Here is a 10,551-nt window from a genome sequence, read left to right as displayed (position 1 = left end):
TGTGTATCCAAATGGCTAGTTCTCCCTGTATTCCATGAGATCTAACCTTGCTAATCAGTCTCCCATGGGGAAACATGTCGAGCACCTTACTGAAGTCCATATAGATCAGATCTACCGCTCTGCCCTCATCAAACCTCTTTGTTACTTCCTCAAAAAACTTAATCAAGTTTGTGAGACATGATTTCCCACACACAAAGCCATGTTGACTATCCCTAATCAGTCCTTGCCTTTCCAAATACATTTACATCCCATCCTTCAAGATTCCCTCCAACAACCTGCCCACCACCAACATCAGGCTCACAGGTCTGTAGTGCCCTGGCTTGTCCTTACCACCCTTCTTAAACAGTGGCACCATGTTAGCCAACCTCCAGTCTTCTGGCACCTCACGTGTGACTATCGATGATACAAATATCTCAGCAAGAGGCCCAGCAATCACTTCTCTCGCTTCCCACAGAGTTCTTGGGTACACCTGATCAGGTCCTGGGGATTTATCCACCTTTATGCATTTCAAGACATCCAGCACTTCCTCCTCTGTAATATGGACATTTTGCAAGATGTCACCATCTATTTCCCTACAGTGTATATCTTCCATATCCTTTGCCACAGTAAATACTGATGCAAAATACTTGTTTAGTATCTCCCCCATATTCTGTGGCTCAACACAAAAGCTGTCTTGCTGATCTTTTGAGGGGCTCTATTCTCTCCCTAGTTACACTTTTGTCCTTAATATATTTGTAAATATTCTTTGGATTCTCCTTAACTCTATCTGCCAAAGCTATCTCATGTCCCCTTTTTGTCCTCCTGACCTCCCTTTTAAGTATACTTCTACTTCCTTTATACTCTTCTAAGGATTCACTCGATCTATCCTGTCTATACCTGACGTATGCTTCCTTCTTTTTCTTAACCAAACCCTCAATTTCTTTATTCATCCAGCATTCCCTCTACCTACCAGTCTTTCCTTTCACCCTAACAGTATTGTACTTTCTCTGGATTCATGTTATCTCTTTTCTGAAGGCTTCCCATTTTCCAGCCGTCCCTTTACCTGTGAACATCTGCCCCAATCAGCTTTCGAAAGTTCTTGCCTAATACCATCAAAATTGGCCTTTCTCCAATTTAGAACTTCAACTTTTAGATCTCAGGTAGATAGGATAGTGAAGAAGGCGTTTGGAATGCTTTCCTTTATTGGTCAGAGTATTGAGTACAGGAGTTGGGAGGTCATGTTGTGGCTGTACAGGACATTGGTTAGGCCACTGTTTGAATATTGCGTGCAATTCTGGTCTCCTTCCTATTGGAAGGATGTAAAACTTGAAAGGGTTCAGAAAAGATTTACAAGGATGTTGCCAGGGTTGGAGGATCTGAGTTACAGGGAGCGGCTGAACAGGCTGGGGCTGTTTTCCCTTGAGCATCGGAGGTTGAAGGGTGACCTTTATAGAGGTTTACAAAATTATGAGGGGCATGGATAGGACAAATAGGCAAAGTATTTTCCCTGGCCTCGGGGAGCCCAGAACTAGAGGGCATAGGTTTAGGGTGAGAGGGGAAAGATATAAAAGAGACCTAAGGGACAACTTTTTCACACAGAGGGTGGTACGTATATGGAATGAGCTGCCACAGGATGTGGTGGAGGCTGGTACAATTGCAACATTTAAGAGGCATTTGGATGGGTATATGAATAGGAAAGGTTTGGAGGGATATGGGCCGGGTGCTGGCAGGTGGGACTAGATTGGGTTGGGATATCTGGTCGGCATGGACGGGTTGGACCGAAGGGTCTGTTTCCATGCTGTACATCTCTATGACTCTATCTGGTCTATCCTTTTCCATCATTATTTTAAATCTAATAGAATTATGGTCGCTGGCCCCAAAGTGCTCCCACACTGACACCTCAGCCCCCTGCCCTGCCTTATTTTCCAAGCGTAGGTCAAGTTTTGCACCTTCTCTGGTAGGTACATCCACATACTGACTCTGAAAATTGTCTTGTACACACTTAGCAAATTCCTCTCCATCTGATCCTTAACACTACGGTACTCCCAGTCTATGTTTAAAAAGTTAAAATCCCCGACCATAACCACCCTATTATTCTTACAGATAGCTGAGATCTCCTTACAAATTTGTTTGTCAATTTCCCTCTGACTATAAGGGGGTCTATAATACAATCCCAATAAGGTGATCATCCCTTTCTTATTTCTCAGTTCCACCCAAATAACTTCCCCGGATGTATTTCCAGGAATATCCTCCCTCAGCACAGTTGTAATGCTATCCCTTATCAAAAATACCACACAGCCCTCCTCTCTCACCTCCCTTTCTATCCTTCCTGTAGCATTCGTATCCTTGAACATTAAGCTGCCAGTCCTGCCCATCCCTGAGCCATGTTTCACTAATTGCTATGATATCCAGTCCCATGTTCCTAACCATGCCCTGAGTTCATCTGCCTTCTCTGTTAGGCCCATCAACAGGGAAACTTGGCATTGAGTAAATAACAAAAGCTTTGGGCCTTCAGTCCAATACAGACCATTAGCTGCGTTACTCATTGAAGCTTTTTATTCTGAACTATGCTGTTTTTAGGCATGGCAAATTGTAATAATTGAATAGGGAGTCAACACAACCAGCTGACCAATGACTGCAGAGAGGTTTTCCAGAGATGAGTGCAGTGGCCATCGCTAAGGAGATGGTGCTGCTGAAGCTGAACGGTCTGACGGTGGAACCTAGATCAGGTAGACTATGTTCCAGAGTTCCAAAGGACAGAACTCAGGAGATTGTACAGGCATTGGTGGTGATCTTTCAGGAACTACAGGAGTCAGGAAGGATGTCAGAGTATTCAAAAATGGCTAATATAACACCTCTGTAAAAGAAGGGATGGAGGCAGAAGATAGGAAACCATAGGCCAGTTAGCCTGACCTTGGTTGTTGGTCAAATTTTAGAGTTCACTATTAAGGATAAGATTGCTGAGTACTTGGAAATGCAAGGTAAAATAGGGCTGTGTCAGAATGGCTTCATCAGTGTCATACCTGACAAATCTGTTAGGATCTTTTGAGGAGGGAGTGAGCAAATTAGACTGAGGAGAGCCGGTGCTGTGACCTATTTGGATTTCCAGAAGGCTTTTGACAAGGCGCCATACAGGAGGCTGCTAAATAAGGTAACAGCACATGGTGTTGGGGCAAAATATGGCATGGTTGGAGGTTTGGCTGATAGACAAAGGGAATAGAGTAGGGATAAGGTGGTGTTTTTCAGAATGGCAGCTGGTCACCAGTGAAGTTCCACAGAGGTCAGTGTTGGGACTACAACTATTCATGTTGTACATTAACAATCTAGACAAAGGAACTGAGGACATTATTGCTAAGTTTGCGATGATACAAAGATAGATGGAGGGATGGGTAGTGTTGAGGAGGCAGGGAGGCTGCAGAAGAACTTGAACAAGCTAAGAGAGTGGGCAAAGAATTGGCAGGTGGAATATAATGTGGCAATATAATTTTGGAATGTGTGCACTGATGCACTTTTGGTTGGAAGAATAGTGGCATAGTCGAAGTTCTAAATGGGAAAGGCTTTGGAAATCTGAAGCACAAAGGCACTTGGAAGTTTTATTCAGGATTTTCTTAAGGTTACCATGCAGGCTCAGTTGGCAGTTAGGAAAGTAAATTCAATGTTAACATTCATTTCAAGAGGGATAGAATACAAGAGCAGGGATGTACTACTAAATAAGACCATAAGACATAGGAGAAAGTGAGGACTGCAGATGCTGGAGTAAAATCAGAGTCAAAGAGTGTGGTGCTGGAAAAGCACAGCCAGTCAGGGTCAGCCTCATTCCTGATGAAGGGCTTATGCCTGAAATGTCAACTCTCCTACTCCTCGGATGCTGCCTGACAGGCTGTGCTTTTCCAACACCAAACTCTTCAACATAAAACATAGGAGCAGAAATTAGGCCATTTGGCCCATCTGGCCATTCAATCATGGCTGTTAAGTTTCTCAACCCCATTCTCCCACATGCTCCCCATAACCTGTGATCCCCTTAACAATCAAGAACCTATCTAACTTTGTCTTCAATATACTCAATGACTAAGCCTCCACAGCCTTTGTGGCAATTAATTCTATAGATTTGCCACTCTCTGGCTGAAAGAGTTTCTCCTTATCTCCATTCTAAAAAGCCTTCCTTTTACTCTAAGCCAATGCCCTCAGGTCCTAGTCTCTCCTATCAAGGAAAGCATCTTTCCAACATCCACTCTGTCCTGGCCATTCAGTATTCTGTAAATTTCAATTAGATCCTCCCCCTCCACTTCCTTTTAAACTCCATCGAGTATAAACCCAGAGTCTTCAAACATTAAGCTTTTCATTCCTGGGACCATTCTCATGAACCTCCTCTGAACACGCTCCAGGACCAGTACATCCTTCCTGAGACATGGCCAAAAACTGTGCTCAATACTTCAAATTGGGTCTTGAGAGCCTTATAGAACCGCAGAAGTACATCCCTGTTTCAAGTCCTCTCAAAATAAATGCCATCATTGCATTTGCCTTCATAACTACTGACTCAACCTGCAAGTTTACCTTGAGAGAATCCTGGACTATAACTCCCAAGTCTCTTCGTACTTCAGATTTCTGAATTTTCTCCCCATTTAGAAAAGAGTCTATGTTCTATTCCTCCTACCAAAGTGCATGACTTCACACTTTCCCACGGTGTATTCCCCAGCCACTTCTTTTGCCCACTGTCCTAACCTGTCCAAATCCTTCTGCAGCCTCCCCGCCTCCTCAGTACTACTTGTCCCTCCACCTATCTTTGTATTATCTGCAAACTTAGCCAGAATGCCCTCAGATTCTTCATCTAGATCATTAATGTATAAAGTGAAAAGTTGTGATTCCAACACTGACCCTTGCAGAACTCCACTAGTGATCAGCTACCATCCTGAGAAGGACCCTTTTATCTCCACTCTCTACTTTCTGGCAGACAGCCAATCTTCTATCCATGCTAGTACCTTGCCTCTAATAGTGCTTTTATCTTTCTCAGCAGCCTCCTGTGCAAGCAACAAGTCCAAGGCCTGCTGAACGTCCATGTAGATAACATCCATTGGCTCTCCTTTGTCTAACATGCTTGTTACGTCCTCAAATAATTCTAACAGATTTGTCAGGCATGACCTCCCTTTGATAAAACCATGCTGATTTTGCCCTATTTTACCACACACTTCAAAATATTCAGAAATCTTATTCTTCACAATAGACTTCAAAATCTTACCAATACTGAGGTCAGGCTAATCGGCCTGTAATTTCCTGTCTTTTGTCGCACTCCCTTCTTAAACAAGGGTGTCACATTAGCAATTTACAGTCCCCTCAAACCCTCCCTGACTCCAGTGATTCCTAAAACATCACCACCAACCTCTCCAATAATTAATTATCTCCTTCAAATTCTGGGGTTTAATCCATCTGGTCCAGGTGATTTATGCACTTTCAGTTTTTCTAGCACCTTCTTCTTGGTGATGGCCACTATGGTCACCTCTACCCTCTGACTTCTCTTGACTTTTTGGGATGTTACTCATGTCTTCTACCATGAAGAATGACACAAAGTACAAAGGAACCTCGATTATCCAAAGGACACAGGCTGGCAGTATTTCGTTCAGTTAATCAAATGCCAGATAATCAAATGCCAGATAACATAGTTTAGCCAAGCATCAGGACCTTACGATCTTGCCGGATAATCCGATATTTGGATAATCGAATGCCGGATAATCGAGATTCCTCTGTACTAATTCAGTTCCTCCGCTATTTTTTTGTTTCCCATTATTATTTCTCCAGCATCATTTTAAGCAGCCCAATGTCCACCTTTGCCTCTCTTTTACCTTTTATATATCTAAAGAAACTTTTGCAATCTTCTTTTATATTACTGGATGGCTTATCCTCATAATTAATCCTCTCTCTCCTTACTTCTTTTTTAATTGTCTTTTCTTGGCCTTCCCAATCCCCTGAAACTTCAGAATACTGAGATGCCTGCACAGCGTGGACATGGAGAAGATGGTTTCACTACGAGAGACTAAGACCTGAGGGTACAGCCTCAGAGTGAAGGGATGACCCCTTAGAACCAAGCTGAGTAGAAATTTCTTCAGCCAGAGGTTGGGCCTCATTGCCATGGAAGGCTGTGGAGGCCGAGTCATTGGATATATTTAAGACAGAGATAGATAGGTTCTTGATTGTTAAGGGGATCAAAAATGATGGGGAAAAGGTAGAAACACAACCAAGACTGAATGGGGAATGAGCCTTGAAGGAGTGAATGGCCTAATTCTACCCCCTCTATCGTATGGTCTTTGGGTTTAAAAGAATCACGTAGTACATCAAAAACATTATTCACTTAAGCACAAGTGTACTTGCACTTCATTGATTCAGCTGTCACAAGGTCAAAGATCAAAGTAAAAATCCCTCCCCACCAACCCCTATTAAATCACACTCATCCATTTTCCTAACCCATGTTTGCAGTTTGCAAAGTTCTCTGATCAAATACCACCTATAACCTACACTTAAGACTATTTATTAGCGATTAGACTTTGTAGCCTTGATAGACAAAGCTGTCCTTTATTAGAAAATTATATATTGTACAACAAATAATAGGATCTACTCTCTTGATAAAACAATGTATCATCCAATTTATTATAACTAACTCCAGGGGAAATCCACATATTATAAATAGTTCAGAGTATGTTTTATCTTCATTATGGTCCATGCATCACACTGCCTATGTCAGCACACAGGTTTACAATTTTACAATCTCCACACTTCATCTTTATGATTCAAACATCATGTTTAGAAATCAGAAGCATCCAGTCATTTCCACTGAGGGAAATCTATCAATCACATTAGAAATTGAACTAATTTAATTATTCAAATATCTTTCCCAAAAACTTAGCTCTCATATTTCCTTCCTGGCAAATTTAAATATCAGACCTCCAAACAACAAAAGCAACAAAAATGTACTGAAAATAGCATATTTTATAACAATATAAATTAACCTGCACATCAATTTTGTTTTAATATTATTCTTCAGAGCTTTTGGCATCTCTGAAAATCTTAGATTTACAATCTCTCCCTTTATAAAGCTTTTCTTTCACCTAGATTCTGGCTCAGACAACACATTCTTTGAACTTTGCTTATGCACATTTTTAGCAATATGGTGTTGGTATTTATTCCATGTATTTTTTTTCTGTGATAAAACAGTCAGGACAACTTGACCAAAGGCCTTTTCATTGAGGCTGATTGCAACACTGGTGCTTTCCTCTCAGAAATCAGATGATTCCCACTCAGAAGCTCTGACTCAACCAAAACACAGTGCGTTCTCCTGCAGTTTGCTGTGTTCCATTGCTTCAAATACATTCAGTCAACCAACACCTTGCTCCAGTTACTGCAATTCCTTAGTAAATCTCCAAACACCATTCATTATCTATTATCCTCTTCATTCTGATTCCCTGGGCTTGGTTTTGGTCACCATTGCTGTTCTAGCAATTTTTCTTCATTTAATTGCTCTTTGAATAGAATTCTGGAGAGAGTTATTGTGTCACAACAGTGGTTTCCCCACAACTTCAGGTCATTCAATGTTTATAATAAGAATAATTCATAATTTCCTACTGTAAAGAAAAGTTCTAAAAGGAGAACCCGCCATCCGTGGCTATCTACAGAAATTAAGGAAAACATCAAAGTTATCATCTGTCAGGTCAGATGATTGAACAAAATGTAAAGAATGGCAGAGAATAGCTAAAAAGTTAATTACAAGAAATAACTTAGACAATGAGAGGAAGCTAGCTGAGAAGGGTTAAAATGAATAACAAGAGTTTCTTTTGGTATTTTGAAAAATACAAAAGAGTAAGTAAAGTGAGTATTGGTCCTCTGAAGAGTGAGAATAAGTGGGTTTATAGTAAATTATAAAGAAAATAACAGATGAAATGAACAAAAATTGTGTTTCTGTCTTCATTATAGAGGATCTAAGACAGTCTCTAAATCAGAAGGTGGAAAGGAAAAAGGAACCTGGTGAAATTAGTCACTTGGGAAACACTAGTGAGAAAACTAATGGAGCTGGAGTCTGTTGGATCTTCAGGTCCTGGCATACTTACCTTAGTGTCTTAAAAGAGGTGGTTAATGAGGTAGGTTAATTAGTTGTGTCAATTTTTTAAACATTAGTGGGTGGCACAGTGGTTAGCACTGCTGCCTCACAGTGCCAGAGACCCGGGTTCAATTCCCGCCTCAGACGACTGACTGTGTGGAGTTTGCACATTCTCCCCGTGTCTGCGTGGGTTTCCTCCGGGTGCTCCGGTTTCCTCCCACAGTCCAAAGATGTGCAGGTCAGGTGAATTGGCCATGCTAAATTCTCTGTAGTGTTAGGTAAGGGGTAAATGTAGGGGTATGGGTGGGTTGTGCTTCAGCAGGTCAGTGTGGACTTGTTGGGCCAAAGGGCCTGTTTCTACACTGTAAGTAATCTAATCTAATATAATTGTTTGATCCAGGAATGGTTGCATCAAATTTAGAAATATAGTCCTATATGAGTAAATGTAACCCCTCTAACCAAGGGACAGAGGTAGAAAATGATAGGCCAGTTAGTTAGATGCCTGCCTTGGAGAAAGTGGTTAAGTTCGATCATTAAAGAGGTTACAGCTTGGCACTTATAAAAACTCAAGATAATCTGGAAGAGTCAGCGTGGTTTGGAAAAGAGAAATCATGTTTAATCAATTTATTTTAGTTATTTCAAAAAGTAATATCCCCCTTCCAACTCCATTTTGATTTAGCCACCTTCATTATCTATGGTGGCCTGCACTGCCTTTAACAATTGACATGTTAATTAACCAGTTGGTGATTTCCTGTGGTGATGAATACTTGAAAAACACCTTTGACAATTTGGTGGTGAGAAAAAGCCATTCGGTTGCGTGCGTAAATGCTTCTTTATACAAGGAAGGAAAGAAAGTATGAAAGAGTAATATGTGCAGTGGATATAGGTGAGTCAGTAGACGTACTATACTTGGACTTTCAAAATGTATGTGACAACCTGTTACGTGAAAGATTATTGCACAAAGTATGACTCGTGATATACAGGGTAACATTTTGGATGATTGGCTGTCTGGCAGAAAATAAAAAACATGCATTAATCAGCTATTTTGTGATTGACAGGATATGACACAGGAGTCTGTGCTGGAGCCTCAATTTTTAACAATTTATATTGATAACGGAGATAAAGGGAGTAAAGGCATGGTAGATAAATTTGTAGATAACACAAACATAGAAGGGAAAATTTAATTATTGAAGTATTTAAGGTCCTGTATGGTTTTGGCAAGACAGATGTAGAAAGATTGTTTTATCTTGAGGAGGCGTCCAGAACTAGGGGTCACTGTTTACAAATTATGGGTCATCCTTTTAGGACAGAGATGAGGAGATTTTCGTGCTCTCAGAGAGTTGTGTGACTTTAAAGTTCCCCACTTCAGAAGGTGGTGGAGGTGGGATCATTAAACATTTTTAAGGCAGAGGTAGAGAGATTCTTGTTAGGTAACGGAATTAAAGGTTATCAGGATTTGGTGGAAACATGGTGTTCAAAACACAATCGGATCAGCCATACTCTTATTGAATGGTGAAGTAGACTTGAGAGGTCAAATAGCCTGTTTGTACTTCTAATTCTAATTCATCTTCCAATCTGGACATGGGATCTGTTAATCCACTTTCCTTGTGGTATGCTGCCATGTTATTTTAATGTGATGATTATATTTTTCAACAAAAGCACAGTAATCTTATATAACTATGTATAATCAATAAGCATTTATTCAAAAATCTATGAAAGATTTCTAAGCATTTTCAATTCATTTAAAACTTACCTGAAATAAATGCACAGCAGTATATTTCACATATTTTTCACGGTCTTTGACTCACCTCATAAATTCTCATAATTCACATTTTTCTATTGGAGATTATTTGTGGTGCTGGACAGGTTTCTTACTGTGATGAGCAAAACTTGAAACACAAGGCAGAGATGATGGCCCAGACTAATCATAATCCAGAGATCCAGGTAATGTTCTAGAGATGCAAATCAGAAATTGCTGCAGAACCTTAACCGGTCAGGCAGCATCTGTGGAGAGAAAGCAGAGTTAATGTTTTGTGTCTGGCGATCCTTCTTCAGAGCTCGGAAAAGGTGGAAAACTGCTGAAGATGGGGTGATTGGTGAGGCAGAGATGGAGTCCAGAGAGAAAGAGCGAAATCAATAGTTAGGCAAAGGGCTGAGCAGTAAGCCAGGGAGTATGAAAGCCAATGATAGGAATCATAAATTGGTGCAAGTGGGTTGGCAGTGCTGAAAGCAGCCATGACATGACAATGCGTGAGTGTGGAGGAATGTAAAGGACATAGAAGGTGGTGTTCACCTTCTAAAATTATTGAACTCAGTGTTGAATTCTGAAGGTTGTATGGTCCCCAAGTAGAAAATGAGATGCTGTTCTTTCCGTTTGCAATGAGTCTTGCTGGAGCACTGCAGCAGGCCTGCGACAGAGATATTGTCCAGGGCACACAGTGGTGTGTTGAAGTGGCAGGCAAGAGGAAGCTCAAGATTGTTTTTGCAGA

General features: G+C 40.9%; 1 protein-coding gene across 2 annotated transcripts in view; it reads right to left on the bottom strand.

Moving 5' to 3' along the window:
• Positions 1–10,331, bottom strand: part of ccne2 (cyclin E2) — a 43,613-nt gene extending 33,282 nt beyond the window's left edge. Inside the window, exon 1 of one of the 2 annotated variants that reach the window (XM_043688041.1) lies at positions 9,816–10,331. The gene's annotated coding sequence lies outside the window, so the exon portion shown is untranslated. The remainder of the gene's footprint in view (positions 1–9,815) is intronic. The other variant, XM_043688042.1, reaches the window with a different exon arrangement.
• Positions 10,332–10,551: the final 220 nt, after the last annotated feature.

Source organism: Chiloscyllium plagiosum, chromosome 4 (genome assembly GCF_004010195.1).
Source record: "Chiloscyllium plagiosum isolate BGI_BamShark_2017 chromosome 4, ASM401019v2, whole genome shotgun sequence".
NCBI classification, from domain to species: Eukaryota; Metazoa; Chordata; class Chondrichthyes; order Orectolobiformes; family Hemiscylliidae; genus Chiloscyllium; species Chiloscyllium plagiosum.
The sequence above is the reverse complement of the archived record's forward strand: the minus strand, read 5'-3'. Positions and strand labels throughout refer to the sequence as shown.